The following is a 17,176-nucleotide window of genomic DNA, read 5'->3' on the forward strand; positions in this document are numbered from 1 at the left end:
ATTCTTTTGAATAAATCACGCTGATATTGTTGATTTAATTTTTTACTTTGTCTTGTTAATTTTTAGCTTGATAAACAAAAAGGGTCCCTGCCTGAACGTTATAACATTTAGAGGGTCATATAGAATCCGTCCTGATTGGTCAAAAAGCTATATGGGGCACTGAATTGGTAATGAATATTAATACTGAATGGTGTTCTGTCAGTTTAGTTTGCTTTGTTTATAATCAGTGACTTGTATATGCTTTTTGCATGTTTGTTGATCATCGTCATCATCATCATCATCATCATCATCATCATCATCATCATCATCATCATCATCATCATCATCATCATCATCATCGTCGTCGTCTTCTCCTTCTTCATCGTCGTCGTCGTCGTCGTCAAATCTTCCTCTGTATTTTCAATCCTTTGCAACGCAACGAAAGTGCGTTTGACGCTGCGTGAATCTAACCGAGTATCCTACCCACACACACACACACACACACACACACAAACATACACACACACACACACAAACACATACACACACACACATACACACACACACACACACACACACACACACACACACACACACATCCACACACTCACAAGTGCGCGCGCAATGTTGCAATTTACTTCTACTCGCATTTATTATTCTAAGATGAGAATGGGATTCTGCAACACACACACACACACACACACACACACACACACACACACACACACACACACACACACACACACACACACAAACACACTCACACACACACGCGCGCGCGCGCGCATGCAAGCCGGTTGCGAATAATTTACACCACTCACCTGCGTTCATCCTGATAAGAATGAGTGTTTGCAACACAATGACGCAGCTCACAAGCGGAACCAGAAGGGAAGACTTCCGCCAGGACCACAGGTTCCGCAGTCTCCTCGTCACTTTCTTCATTCTCAACTATTCCTATGACGTCATATTAAACGAGGCACTCACGACGTCATCCGCCTGTCGTCATCCACAGCGATTTCTTTTTCGCGTCATGTGCAGTTAGGTCCACATGACGTCATTTGTGAGGTGTGTTCGACGTCATCCACAGCGCGCTTATTTCTCACTGCGTCTACAATGAAGTCTGCGTGTCGTTATTCACAGCGATGCTCTTGTTAAGTCGTGTAACGTTGTGTCCACAAGACGTATTACACAAGATGTGCAAAACCTAATCTACAGTGAGGTCTGCATGGCGTCATTCTTCGGGTTTTTTTGTTACGTCATCTGTACCTTTCGTTCTTGACTATTCTTCTACTTTATCATCGTTGTAGGGTAAAGGGCTGTGTGACGTCGTATGTTTCCGCACCCCTTTCATCACAGTACGTATCCAATCCTTCCTCCTCGTGTTTCGTTATGACGTCATTTTAACTTTTCTATCGTCTCCGGACTGACGTCATTCCTTTATTCGCTTCAGTTCTGACGACAGTTGGACTCCTTTGCTGTCTCCAGAAAAAGTGCGTCTTGATTATTCTTGATTTGAAGTCAGTTTGCGATGCTCCCCTGTAACAAAAGTGTTGCAATCAGAATGTCTGAAATACTGGGTGGCCGAGTGGTAACGCACTTGCGCTCGGAAGCGAGAGGTTGCGAGTTCGACCCTGGGTCAGGGCGTTAGCAATTTTCTCCCCCCTTTCCTAACCTAGGTGGTGGGTTCAAGTGCTAGTCTTTCGGATGAGACGAAAAACCGAGGTCCCTTCGTGTACACTACATTGGGGTGTGCACGTTAAAGATCCCACGATTGACAGAAGGGTCTTTCCTGGCAAAATTGTATAGGCATAGATAAAAATGTCCACCAAAATACCCGTGTGACTTGGAATAATAGGCCGTGAAAAGTAGGATATGCGCCGAAATGGCTGCGATCTGCTGGCCGATGTGAATGCGTGATGTATTGTGTAAAAAAAATTAAAAAAAATTCCATCTCACACGGCATACATAAATTCCTGCGCCTTGAATATGTGCGCGATATAAATTGCATAAAATTAAAAAATTAAAAAAAATCCCTGCGCTTAGAACTGTACCCACGGAATACGCGCGATATAAGCCTCATATTGATTGATTGATATTGATTGAAATACACAACAGCAACCAGTGTTGGTAAATTCTTCATTTAAATGTTCGTCAGACAGTTCTTCAGGATGGTAATGCCTGAAATTCTGTAATACTGCATGGTTTACTGCTCTTATCAACAAAAACGTAATACAATAATGATATAAAATCACCCGTCGCTTTGTCTTCAGTGGCATTTTGCTTCGTGAAAACCTTTAGACGCGCGGGGTAATCTGCACCGATCTATCATTTAGCTGCAATTTAATCTTCGCGCACGTGACTCAAAACAAATTGAAGGTTAGTTGTGAAGAGTTTTAATTAAAGGCAAACCAGAATAAATGCTCTACAAGCCGGACAACAATTTTAACTTCTGCACATCTCCTACCCATCCCTCTTCTTTTATTCATCTTCTTTCCCTCCTTCCTTCCTTTTACTGTCTTTCTTTATAATCATTATGCAACGTTTATTACGTTATTATTAGATTTGGTTTCTTGAGACAAATTGTTCAGCCGTTACCGCCTTATGTTGTACTGTCCTGCAGGAACACCACTATAAGCTTCTAGCTTGTTGCTGTTTCTGTGAACTTTGTATACATGTCATGATTGTAACCTTTGTTAAAATAAACGTATGTTTAAACCAATTAAAGGCACTCCCCTTCTCGTAAAAATAGTTCGGCTCACCATCAATGATCTGGCACTGGGGGCATTTACATATCGGATAAGACAATCCCTCCATTTGGTCACATACCTAAACTCAGCACCCGGACTGATTACTGTGATGAGTTGGACATTTTTGATGAATTAATTTGCGGATAAGGCACCCGTGTCTTTTACAAAATGAATTCTAAAAAAAAAAAAAAACTATCACTGTGCACAGAGGGCACCCAGGCTGTTAATTGTTGGTATATGACCGAGTGGAGGGATGGTTTTATCCGAGGTAAAAGCCTGATCAGATTTGAGATGGTGACGCGAACTGCTTTCCCGAGGCGGAGTAGGCCTTTAAAAAAAATTTTACAAAATTAAAAAAATCCCTCTCTGCAGAGAACGCAGCAAGGCCATTGATTTTGTGCTATGTGCTCTTACTCAATGTGAACGCCTTGACAAATCTGGACAAAATACTGGACTGTCGGTGGCACTTCACGAGGGTCGACGCTGTCGTGTCAAGTGGTGCTCTGAGTTTATCATGTGTATTAAGCCCCACTCCGTCCATGTATTTGAAACTCGACGGAGCGAAGTGACGGAGGTCTTCAATTAGGCTCTTGGAGGGCGTCAATCCAAGATCATCACCGAGTACATGTTATGTTACAAGAGATAAAAAATAAAATAAAAATTTAAAGTTTAAAAAAAAAAGATATCTGTACTCACCGCTACAAGAACAGCACAAGACAGTACGAATTTTCGCTTATCATGTATGGAAGCTTACATAAGCGAAAATTCGTACTGTCTTGTGCTGTTCTTGTATCGGTGAGTACAGATATCTTTTGTTTTTTTAACTATGTTCATCTCAGCTCACCACAGTCACTTTGTTGTTTAGATTACAAGAGATAATGAGGTTTTCGATGTCTATGTCTTAATCTGTGGTGGTGAACATGAATGCATCCGCGGTATCTTTTATCCACACACACACACACACACACACACACACACACACACACACACACACACAGAGCTGGAATCAGCCACACACAGTGTTTTTGATTGAAGTCTATTAATCATTCAACGTGAAATTTCCATAAAATACGCTTTTTTTCTTGCTTTTTTTAAACTTTGATATCTGAACTCTATCGCGTTTTCCTGCTGCTGATGAGGTTTCTGCGTTTTCCCCTCTCTCTCTAAAGATAGAGCGTCAGATTGTTTAGTTTGTAGCACTGTTGATTGACTGAAATCTGTCAGATAAAATATCAGACCTTTCCAAGCCCAGATAACGTAGCTGTTGCGTTTTTACTACAATAGTAAACCTCATAATAGGCGTAGTATATCTAAAGTTTCACATAATTCGTAAACGGACAAAAATCAACAACTAAGGTTGGCTTTCCTTAGTCATGAATCAGAAACCAATACGACGGCAGTGATTATTTGTCATCTTACAATCCTATACTCATCTTTCAAGGGGTATTTTCATTATCATTAACAATGTTATGCATTCAGACTGTGTTGTGTTATTGTCCTCCTGTATTGACAACCCATGCTGCAAGAAGTTTACACAGTAAACGTTATTTGTGGGACCGCACCCAAACTATCCATCGAACAGAAGAAGAAGAAGAAGAAGAAGGAGAAGAAAAGAAAACAAGTCGCGTAAGGCGAAAATACAATATTTAGTCAAGTAGCTGTCGAACTCACAGAATGAAACTGAACGCAATGCCATTTTTCAGCAAGACCGTATACTCGTAGCATCGTCAGTCCACCGCTCATGGCAAAGGCAGTGAAATTGACAAGAAGAGCGGGGTAGTAGTTGCGCTAAGAAGGATAGCACGCTTTTCTGTACCTCTCTTTGTTTTAACTTTCTGAGCGTGTTTTTAATCCAAACATATCATATCTATATGTTTTTGGAATCAGGAACCGACAAGGAATAAGATGAAAGTGTTTTTAAATTGATTTCGACAATTTAATTTTGATAATAATTTTTATATATTTAATTTTCAGAGCTTGTTTTTAATCCGAATATAACATATTTATATGTTTTTGGAATCAGCAAATGATGGAGAATAAGATAAACGTAAATTTGGATCGTTTTATACATTTTTATTTTTTTTTACATTTTTCCGATTTTTAATGACCAAAGTCATTAATTAATTTTTAAGCCACCAAGCTGAAATGCAATACCGAAGTCCGGGCTTCGTCGAAGATTACTTGACCAAAATTTCAACTAATTTGGTTGAAAAATGGGGGTGTGACAGTGCCGCCTCAACTTTCACGAAAAGCCGGATATGACGTCATCAAAGACATTTATCAAAAAAATGAAAAAAAAGTTCGGGGATTTCATACCCAGGAACTCTCATGTCAAATTTCATAAAGATCGGTCCAGTAGTTTAGTCTGAATCGCTCTACACACACACACACACACAGACAGACACACACACACACACACACACACACGCACATACACCACGACCCTCGTTTCGATTCCCCCTCGATGTTAAAATATTTAGTCAAAACTTGACTAAATATAAAAAGCTAGCCGTTATCGAACAAATTAATTGTATTGAGCCTGATTCTTGTTGACTTCGCACATGAGTTCGTGTCGAATGTGGTTATACAAAAACACGAAGTAAACTTATTGTTAAAACGATTTTACCCCCTGCTTTCGTGCACATTTTGCTAAAAACAATAAGAATAAAACATTAAAAATAACCTCCACTTCCCGCCCCCCCCCCCCCCCCTCCTCATCTTCAAAGTCCAAGCACCCAACACAACTAAGAGTCCTTTACTTCGTGTAAAATATGACTTGAACGGGAATACCTTCACACCCAAAACAGCTTTGAAATGTACACATTCACATACACCCCTTAGTCGTCAGATTAATTTAAGATAACAGAACTCAACTTTCACCTCGTTGTGATACCACCACTATAATAGTCATTCTACTATTACTTTACATTACTTGATGCGACGCTTGTCGACAATCTTAAACATTTAAAATCTATTGAATGAACCCAAAACAGATAAATCTAGCTGCTTTAGGTCCACAATCAAGAATCAAACAACAAGAATGGTAAGGTACTGGAATTTAAAGAAAACGAGACGTTCACGAGTTCATCGACCCAAAGGCCTTGATTACACAGACAGACAAATAAATGAAGTGAACGTTATCCAAGAAAGCGTTCAGTGTCAAGACGGTCATGTAGAGCCGAAGAGAATGACTTATGGTAATATGGGTGGGTTATTATGGTCAATAAGAATAAAACAAGAAATTCCTCCGATAGGAAAAACACCCCCGTCAAAGAAAAATAACCTTCTCAGTTGGTGGCAGTGAGAATGGTTATTTCCCTTTGACCAACGGGGGTGTCCGTCTATAAGTCCTTGTATAATTTTAATCCACCAATAACTCCCTAACCGTGTGTTTGACTGGTCCCAATTTTTGTAAGGACCGTCTCAGGAATGTATAGAACCTGTTCACCAAGTTTGGTGACGATAGGTCCGTTCATTCTTGAGATCTACTTGCAAACACAAACACACAAACACCGGGCACAAACACACAAACACATCGAGCGAAACCTATACACACCCCTATACCGGGGGTGTAACAAGATGGTCACGTGGAGCCATAGAGAATGACTTATCGTAATATGGGTGGGTTTTTATGGTCAATAATAAAAAAAAACTAAATGGTCGTGTAGAGCCAAAGAGAATGACCAATCGTAGTATGGGTGGGTTATTATGGTCAATAATCATAAAACAAGATGGTCATGAGTAGCCATAGACAATAACCCACCCATTTGACCAGTAGGTCATTTGACATTATCCACATTTCAACATGATCATCTTGTTTCTCGATGATTGAATGAACCGTTTTCGAGACTCGAGATCTTAAAGCAATTCATTGCTATGACTGTCATATCAGTGTTAGTCAGATCAATAAACACTGGTTTTACCTTGACGGCTGGATGTTTGACGCACAGCTGTAATAGGTTGTAGAACACCCGGACCTCTTTGCAAATCAATCATCCCCAACCTGGTCACACCTGGTGCAGCTACACCTTTGGAAGAAAGCAATATTTAATTATTGTATACTGACAGATGACAAATCAAGGTATCTTTCTCCTATTGATAGAGGGCGATATTGTCCCATTGCTAAGAAATTCGTGCAGCTTCCTCCCAATGGAAAGCTAGCAGCAACAAGAGTCGCGCTACCATTCGTGTGCGTGGACAGGTGAAATCAATCACCTGCACTGCTGGCATAATGATCCTGCATGTCTTCTTCGACCCACGGCGGTGGGACGTGGTACCGTGTCTGAGACATCGCATAAAATGATCCGCGCCCCTCACGGCCCGGATTCGAACCCGTGATCCGAGGATCACAAGACAAGTCAGCTAATGGCAAATATAAGTAATCCAGAAATTCGTGTCCACAGGAAAAGGTACGCTCGTAAAGGCCGTCATTTATCAAATACGATATTGAAAAAGGGTGGAGCAGCAGCAGGCGGAGGGGGTGGGGGTGGTGTGGGTCAAGAGTATGACAAACTTGAAGGCGCGAAGCGCCTGAATTGAGGGCACAAAGCGGCCTAATTGAGGGCACAAAGCGGCCTAATTGAGGGCACACATCGGCCTAATTGAGGACACAAAGCGGCCTAATTGAGGGCACAAAGCGGCCTAATTGAGGGCATAAAGCGGCCTTATTGAGGGCATAAAGCGACCTAATTGAGGGCACAAACCGGCCTAATTGAGGGCACAAACCGGCCTAATTGAGGGCACAAAGCGGCCTAATTGAGGGCACAAAGCGGCCTAATTGAGGGCACAAAGCGGCCTAATTGAGGGCACAAAGCGGCCTAATTGAGGGCACAAAGCGGCCTAATTGAGGGCACAAAGCGGCCTAATTGAGGGCACAAAGCGGCCTAATTGAGGGCACAAAGCGGCCTAATTGAGGGCACAAAGCGGCCTAATTGAGGGCACGAAGCGCCCGAACATGCTAGGGGGTTCTGGGGACATGCCCCCCCGGATTTTTTTTTTCAAGGAAGAAAAATGCTGCAATCTAGGGCCACCTGAGCTCAGAAACTGTCATTTAATCATCTCTCTCTCTCTCTCTCTCTCTCTCTCTCTCTCTCTCTCTCTCTCTCTCTCTCTCTCTCTCTCTCTCTCTCTCTCTCTCTCTCTCTCTCTCTCTCTCTCTCTCTCTCTTGGAAGATTAGGCTAAGCCTAAAACCTTTATCCTTATGTAATAAAGTTCTGAGTTCTGAGTTCTGAGTTCTGAGTTCTTTCTCTCTCTCTCTCTCTCTCTCTCTCTCTCTCTCTCTCTCTCTCTCTCTCTCTCTCTCTCTCTCTCGCATCGCATCGCATCGCATCGCATCGCATCGCATCGCATCGCATCGCATCGCATCGCATCGCATCGCATCGCATCGCATCGTATCGTATCGTATCGTATCGTATCGTATTGTATTATATTGCAGTATTTTTCAATACGCCGATAGAAGGTCGCCTTAACGCCGCCCATCACAGTGGCGGTATCTTAAATACATTCCAAGCCAACTTCCTGCTGTTGCATACCGGTCCAACACTCAACATTTGTCCGCCGTGTGCCCGCAGTGATCAAGAGATAATTTTGCCCTGAGCTTTCACACCTGAGGGAGAACGACATAGCGGAGCCACTGAACAAAGACCGTCAGTGACGCACCGGGTATAAAAGGGTATTGTACCCCGTATTGAATTACCTGTGAGTACACCTGTGCCTGGACCGCCAACTCGTCACGTGACCCTTCGAGGCCGGTTACGACGCCGCCTTTCAGGGGCGCTTAGCGTCCGGTTTGAAAGGCCAGCGATTCGAAGACAGTGAAAAGAAAGCACGCTCCAGTTATTTGTGACAATGGGAGGTGACAATGAACTGGATTTTCCAAAACTCCAAACTAAACTTAACAAAACTCATCGAAAAACATGTTCCATATGCACTTTTGCTGAGTTTATTTTAGCATTTTCAGAACTTACCTCGGCAACTTCGTCCATGTTTACAATCGACACCGGATATCACGTCCCCCCTGATTTCTGAAAGGCTTGTGAGCGTAGGTTCCTAAATGCGAGAGGCCGCTACCTCGTAATAGAGAAAAAGAGCGGAGAGAGAGCCAGTTGGCGGTCCAGGATAAATGGTCTATGACCTGTGTGAAGAGCCAAGGCCGCGTTCAAAAAGGTCCTCAACGGCCCATCCCCCCCATTCCCGCATGTACAGGCTGGTACATGCAACCCTTCTCCCCCTCTCCCCCACTCCGCCCCTATCCCAGATGGACGGGGACCGGTCGAGACCTCGCCCCTTACCCTACCATACCCCAACAATCGCCACTATTCCTCAACTACCGCCACCATATTGTGTACGTCAGCCGCGCGGGGATCGAAGGACAGTGTCTGTCCCACCCCGCAGACGGGTGGCGGTACACCAGTCACATTGTTTTCTTTTGTTAGTGTGCGCGTCTCGCCGGCGCCCGCCTGCTGGGAGCGAAGGGTCTCCTCACTCCACCTGGCGGGGGGGTGCCGTGCACCGTACACTAACACCCATACCTGTACCTCATCTAACCGGACTTTTAACCAACACGTTTTATACCCTATCTCACTGGATTATATTCTATCACTACCTCTTATTCCTTGCGTAAGGAACATGTTTTATAAACAGGCTCTTAACCTACATAAGCCAACTTAAGACTTCAACATATTGTGATGTCTTAGATCACCACGTATAAGTCTTACCTCTTAGTACACCTAAGCTGTAAATTTTAATGAATGGGAATAATCAGTGGAGCGTGTGAGTCCTGTGTGAGTGTCTGTGTCTTTTTTTTTTTTTTTTTTTTTTTTTAACTCGTACCCATCACCTTCACCCTGAACATTGTGTATAGGCTATAAATCACGAACGGAATTGGACTTTTATCTTTTTAAGAAAAGTGGTCCTAAGTCTTAACCAGTTTTTAACCCACGTGACTTAATAAATTACCGGCCTTTTACTGGTCCATCCCCATCCCCTATATAGAATTAAAAAACCCTCACATTTCTTAAACATATAACTTTTACTAAATATTTATAGAGTACCAACAACCCCGTCACCTCCATTCTCTTGCTAGGTGTCCCCCCCCCCTCCCCCTCCTCCACTGCCTACTAGCACATCTACAGAGCTACTCCCTAATGGACACCAGTTCGTGGGACAGAAGCACCATCCATCGAGCTGAAGAGCCAAGTAAACTTTCCCACGCACTGCGAGTCCGTTCCAGTGAATGTATACGGTCAAACGAGATACGGTCAAACAAGATACGACCGACGGGAGTACACACGCACACAACCCATGTTCTGTCTATGAAGTACCGAATTACAACCTACAAAATTAATACGGAAAAAGATTGATATGAAATGTAAGTTTCCATATAAACTCTCAGTCTCACGCTTTTTGTTAGCACCCCCCCCCCCCCCCTCATGCCCGTATGATAAGCTCAGAAGAGTTTATCAGAGTTCGTAATTTTGATTTTAAGCAATTTAGTTGTGTCCTCTCTGTGAATGCGTGTGTGTGTGTGTGTGTGTGTGTGTGCGTGGGTGCGTGCGTGTGTGTGTGTTTGTGTATGTGTGTGTGTGTGTGTGGTGGGGTGCGTAAGTATAAGTCCCAACCCTTTTATCGGACACTGGTGGATTTGTTCCAACGTTGCAACCTCAAAACTTTGATGTTTCGCAATTCATCGCATGTGTTGTCACATTTCGTTCAACACCCGTAATGAAAAACCATGCGTTATGGTCACGTGTACCGGGAAACGTATAATAAACGAACGGCTAACCGGGTTTCAGCTATAACAGTGATCGAGACACCACATGCACAGAATTGCTGAATTGCTCGCGTACGCATTAAACCCCCAGCCAGGGATAATCAAATTGTTTCTGATTTATAAGAAAGCTGCTGCACATCTGCTCTGCCTGCATGATACAAACATCGAATTCCTGTTGCCTTTTTTTCGGTCTCTCTATCGTCCTTTCTTTTTATAAATTCCTTGTTCGTTCTTTCGTCGCTGGCGTCCGTCCGTCCGTCCCTCCCTCCGTCCCTCTCTCTCTCTCTCTCTCTCTCAATTCGATGGCCTTACACTCGGAAATGAAGAAGTGACGGTACTGATTTTCACACCACTTTCACATGAACTTTAAAAGCGCTGTCCTTCTCGGTTATAAGCGGTTATAGACACCATCTTATCTAAAAGATCATGTCTTAGTAAAGTTTGCCAGAAGAAGATGAATCATGACGCACTATGTCAGTCGCCTGTGGGTGGGCGTGTGTGTGTGTGTGTGTGTGTGTGTGTGTGTGTGTGTGTGTGTGTGTGTGTGTATGTGTGTGTGTGTGTGTGTGCGTGTGCAAGCCTGCGAGCATGTGTGTGTGTGTGCGTACCTGCGAGCCTACGTGTGTGTGTGTGTATGTGTGTGTGTGTGTGTGTGCGTGCCTGCGAGCCTACGTGCGTGTGTGTGTGTGTATGTGCGTGCGTGCCTGCTAGCCTACGTGCGTGTGTGTGTGTGTCAGTGTGTGAAGGAGATTTACTCCCGTTTGGGCCGTGACCGGCAACATAAAACAGAACTGGCCCTTTCTCAAGTTGGTGAGCCAAGTAAAGGCAAGTTGTCTCGGAGACCGGATCGAGTACACAGATGAAGCAGACATAGATCGTTGTAAGGCATTCCCTCCCAACAACTCGATCCCTCCCCCCCCCCCCCCCCAAATCCTCCCCCAACCCGTCTTTTTTTTTCTTTTTTTTTTTTGCGCCGTGTTCTTAGCACAAAGAGTGATACGGGATTCATGATAATAATCATTTACATAATACACTGCCAATGTCGGTCACTAATTCTCATCCCCCCTCCCTCCTTCTCGCGACTGCCACCACCCATTCTGTCCCTCCTTGTTGGGAACGAGGAATAACGCCGAATTGCAATTGTCGCCAAAGACCGAATACCATTTGTCGCCTAACTTAGAATTTGTTCTTTAGACAAATGTCGCCTAATGTCGAATTGCCAAATGGCGCCTAACACCGAATTCCCATTGTCGCCTAACATAGAATTCCAAATGTCGCCTAATGTCGAATTGCCAAATGGCGCCTAACACCGAATTCCCATTGTCGCCTAACATAGAATTCCAAATGTCGCCTAATGTCGAATTGCCAAATGGCGCCTAACACCGAATTCCCATTGTCGCCTAACACAGACGGTCCCGGACAGACAAGATAGTCAGACAGACAAAGAAAGCTCACTTAATGTCTTCCGCGTTTTTATGGGAAATAACGTGACAAACATATTGCCAAGAACAGAACGCAAAATAAAGAAAAGAACGCCAAGTTGAGCTCTATTCACAATTGAGAAAGGGTAATGTTGAGCTTCACGTAAATTTCGCGTTGAGTTTGGCGTGATGTGAACAAAGTGTTCGGAGTCCAGCTATGATGGCCAAAATTGAAAACCAGCATTATATAAAGTCACAACGAATCAAAGCAAGTTACACAGTTCCGAGTCTGCCACCACATTTGAAGGAAGAAGGAAGGACACCACTTTATATCGACATGAAGACCATGAGTACCGAGGTACAAAGCGCATAGGGAAAACGTTGTCGCGATACCTGTCATGTACGGATGCAGACTGCAGGGGCCGAGCGGTCATCAGAGATGGCGTCTGCAGAGTAACCAACCCTCACTCACACGGACCGCTTCCAGACAACCACTTCAAGATGCAAGAAGGTACGGTTAACAAATTGATAGAATGCAAACTGAATGACCTTTCCCTTCTGACAAACGGCGAGGAGATCGCAAGGAGGCGTTCGGTGTTGCAGATCAATAATGAGCGACGACTTGCAGTCCTTGGCGAACAACTCACAGGTCAACAAATCGCCCCGCTGGCCTTCGTCAAAAGAGCATGCGCGTTCATGAGGAGATATGCCGAGGATCATGTTGAGACATCAGAATCCCAAACTGACGAAGACAGCAACGCTGATGGACCATGAGAAGGCAACCCAGATAGAGAGCCAGAAACGGACGAGGAAAACGTCAACCACCAGGATGACCAGGACGACACCACAGACCGCAGCAGCTCCCCCACAAGGGCACCCGACAACTCGTGCCCCGTTTGTCTCTTGAACTCCCGGGACGCAGTTTTCGTCCCTTGCGGACATGCCTTGTGCAGGGTTCCTGCAGGGCAGAGCTGATACAATTCAATGAGTTTTCAAGGACATTTCCAGGACCAAATAAATGCTTTTCAAGGACATGATTTTCCCCAAATTAATGCAAAGCGCCAAGTTTACCTTCAGTTTTTCAAGTCTGCAAACTATTAGTCATTCCGTAGTTGTTTCCCTTGCCAACTTCCGGGAAGGGAGGCAACTACGGGTGACTAGTAATAGTTAGTTCGTCTGCTTTCGTTTTCACTCGATCTTTTATTCTCCCAAAATGTGTGTACTGTATTTGACGAAAAAAAAGGGGGTTGCATTTTTTTTTAAATAAGACAAGCTGCTGACGAAATGTATAGGCAACAATTTGGAAAAATCAAGTACTTTTCAATGACTATTTAACAAAACTCTATTTTCAAGCACTTTTCAAGGCCTGGAAAAGGTTTTCCAATTTTCAAGGAGTTTTCCAGGGTTCAAGGACTCTGTACGAACCCTGCTTGTGTTACGACTGCGGGGTTCACGTTCAGGGCAACGTGGCACCCAACAACAGATGTCTCTGCTGCCGCGCCGATATAGCGAGTGTGGTCCGGGTGTTTGGAATGGCATAGAGCAGTGTTCGTCCCTTGCGGACATGCCTTGTGTTACGACTGCGGGGTTCACGTTCAGGGCAACGTGGCACCCAACAACAGGCAGGCTGTGTAATTGTACGTCATGTTACTCACTGCCTATAAGTATATTGCTTGTTTGTGTGTAAAATCAGTCCATTTTATCTTGTGAAATTCTGAATAAAATCGTGTTTAAACCAAATATATTCAAATGCCAGCCTTTTGTAATGGAGTGAACAATTGGATTAAAAACAGTTAAAACAAAAAGTAATTCGGTGTTAGGCACCATTTGGCACTTCGACATTAGGCGACATTTGGCATTCTATGTTAGGCGACAATGGGAATTCGGTCTTATGCGACAATTGGCAATTCGACATTAGGCGACATTTGGCATTCTATGTTAGGCGACAATGGGAATTCGGTCTTATGCGACAATTGGCAATTCGACATTAGGCGACATTTGGCATTCTATGTTAGGCGACAATGGGAATTCGGTCTTATGCGACAATTGGCAATTCGACATTAGGCGACATTTGGCATTCTAGGTAAGGCGACAATTGGCAATTCGACATTAGGCGACATTTGGCAATTCGTCATTAGGCGACAATGGAGCAATTCGACGTTAGGCGACAATTGGAATTCGGTGTTATTCATGTTACCCTCCTTGTTGTGTGTAACGTGAGAGGTGAACCGATACAGACTCGGTGTTCGCTTTTAACCAAACTCATCCCGGTTCTTGACTGGTTTTAGTGGACAAATATCGGAAAATAAACCGTCATTTGGCCAGGTTTGGTTGCACTTGACAGGTTTCCGTCTGAAAAAGGAGTTAGCGCTTGGTTATTAAAACTTGGTTTGACCGCTTGTTGTGACCAAGTGACAGATCTGTCCACGATTTGACACGGCCCGGATTTATTTTATTTATTTTATTTTATTTTATGCAATTTATATCGCGCACATATCTCAACCACGGATTCAAGGCGCAGGGATTTATTTATGCCGTGTGAGATGGAATTTTTTACACAATATATCACGCATTCACATCGGCCAGCAAACCTCAAGCCTATTAGGGCGAGCATTCACCTTTCACGGCCTATTATTCCAAGGCACACGGGTATTTGGTGGACATTTTTATCAATGCCTATACAATTTTGCCAGGAAAGACCCTTTTGTCAATCGTGGGATCTTTAACGTGCACACCCCAATGTAGTGGACACATACCAAAAACCAACACTGACTGCTGCCTGTGTCCAAATTCGGGGATCGACTCAACGGAACGAGGTTTGACATTGAGCGGAGGCCATACTTATCTGATTTAAACCCTCCAGACTTGTACTTTTTGGATTACCTGAACGTCTAGTCATACAAAAACAAATCCATTCAACCCCGAGATAATCAGTAACCAGAAGAACGCGTTTACAGCTAGCTTTAAGGGCAATCCCTAGACAGGAAAGCGTTGGTGTCATTGACCAATAAAATACTTGACTTGACAGTTTTGAAACACATTTTGGAAAGAAGGAAAATGTCGAACCACTTTACTTACAAACTGGAAATGTTGTTGCAAAAAAGTCACAGTATTTGACCCACACAATGTAGGCTGGGTCATGCATACGCGGAAGTTAATGTACACCAAATAGTGAAGTCATTTGTGACCCTCCACCACGAAATGAGTCGCATGTCACATCGCGCGGTTCTGCGCTAGGCTTAATATAAGTCCGGGGGGTGTCTGGTAACAGTGTGAGGGTCACCTTAGTCACAGGCTTATAACTCGAAAACTTTTCGCTCTTTTCTAAAAACGGTTTTCACCACTGGATAGAGCATAAAAAAACTCTGTAATAAAATGTAAAAATATGAAAATCATGCAAAGGTGACATGCGACTCATTCCGTGGTGGAGGGTCACAAATATGAAGTCATTTGGTCAACAGATGTAGTAGAAGTTTTTAGCATTTTTGTGAGTTGCATTTTATTTGGGTCACCCTGTTTGTGACCAGGAGGAGGGGAGGATGGTCTTATCCCACGTAAATGCCTGGCTACATCTAAGATGGTGAGCCTGTGGTAACTGTTTTCACGAGATGGAGTGGGGGTTTTCACTTACTGTCGATAACTCAGTGATGTTGAACTTTAGCGTTGTAAATTGAGAGCTCACAATCCAGTGGCATTATTGACTTCTTTTTTCTATTTTTTTTAATACAAATCTCTTTATTCAAATCCAAGGATATTTTTCATGAAGTTACTTGACGGGTTGAGCTGCAAATTTAAACAGAATTTATTAATTTGGTCATTTGATCTTGATCATAATTTCGACAGAATTGTCTCCCTTCTTCGATAAATGGGTTTGCCGATGTTTTCCTTCTCAAACCAATGTAAAATGAAAAGCATCTGTGTACATTTCATTCCATAACTTCCAAGGTATCTAAAATGAAATGTTATACTTACAAGAGCAAGTTCTGCAAAATCGGAGACTTAGATTACAGTCGAAATACGGCCCTGAATTTACAACGTTCCAGTTCAACCATGATAGCCCATCGGTTCAAGCATAGACCTATAATCTAAATATAGGTCCCTGGTTCAAGTTACTATCTACCTAGCGTGATCATTGCTGAATAATTCTATTTAACTCACGCATACTTTCCCATCTGGCCTCAGATAGCAAGAGTTCGGGACCAAGCCGACACCACCGAGCGCCTGTTGTTTCGCGACCAAAGAAACGCATGGACTCAAGTTTTAAGTGTCCCGCACGATTACTTTCTGTGTCAACAGTAAGTTCCGCAGGTAAGTCTCATTAATTTCGAAGCCAATGTTATTATTTATTATTCTTGAAATCAAAGGATTCGCTTCTCATCACGAGTATTGCTTCACTGACAACAGACTGTCATGATGATTCTCTCGCCTACAGTTTGTCAAACTGCAAACATTCCTGGAATTCGGACAACTACACTTGAATAAATATCACCACATATAGAAACACGTGCAGCGCTATTCGAGACACGAGACATTTCACATCACACACAGACAAGTCACAACCAGCCCCTACCTTTTCCCAGCCAAGGAACAGCACACGTTTGAACACGGATCATTCGAGCGAGCGAGCGAGATAGTTTGTCCCTGTGTTGCGATTGAAAGAACAAACATGGAATGCGTCCCTTCTCCAACGCGCCAGCTGATACAGGCAATGAGTGACTCGCGACGGTCGCTGGCTGTGTCAATACACAGGGTGGCCGACTGGTTAAAGTCAAGGTCTGTTGGAGCGGAGGGCTCTTCACGAAATGTGACTTTTACCCAAATAAATGCATCCCAAATTTGATCATATTCAAGTTCACAAGGCAAGTACTTTGGTGACGTAGAGAACTTAAAACGTCCAAAAGGACCCAGTTCATGATTCGGAAGAAGAAGAAGAAGAAGAAGAAGAAGAGAACGATATAATTATGACAAGACACTGATACTAAGTTTAACGGACTTACCTTTATCCATCGCAGACCGTATTTTTTCATCTGTATCAGCTGGCGCATTCGGTTCGTGTCTCAGTCCTTGTAGGCTACGTTCTTTTAAAAGAAAAACAAAACAAGAACGCTGTAGCGTGACTGACACGTCGCGATATAACCTTGAATGGTTGAAAACGACGTTAAACAACAAATAAATAAAGAAAGAAAGCGTGACTGATTGATCATTCAGTCAATCGAATGCATTGCAATACGTCCAGTTCTTTCAGTCTAACCTTCCT

At 43.4% G+C, this 17,176-nt stretch overlaps 1 long non-coding RNA gene across 1 annotated transcript; it reads right to left on the reverse strand.

Moving 5' to 3' along the window:
• Nucleotides 1-749: 749 nt before the first annotated feature.
• LOC138970344 (uncharacterized) lies at nt 750-16,605 on the reverse strand. Its single transcript, XR_011456899.1, has 3 exons — nt 16,490-16,605; nt 6,650-6,754; nt 750-1,515 (listed from the first exon to the last, which is right to left on the reverse strand). It is a non-coding gene; the product is annotated as an uncharacterized lncRNA (long non-coding RNA).
• Nucleotides 16,606-17,176: the final 571 nt, after the last annotated feature.

The sequence above is a fragment of the Littorina saxatilis genome, linkage group LG7 (assembly GCF_037325665.1).
Source record: "Littorina saxatilis isolate snail1 linkage group LG7, US_GU_Lsax_2.0, whole genome shotgun sequence".
Taxonomy (NCBI): domain Eukaryota; kingdom Metazoa; phylum Mollusca; class Gastropoda; order Littorinimorpha; family Littorinidae; genus Littorina; species Littorina saxatilis.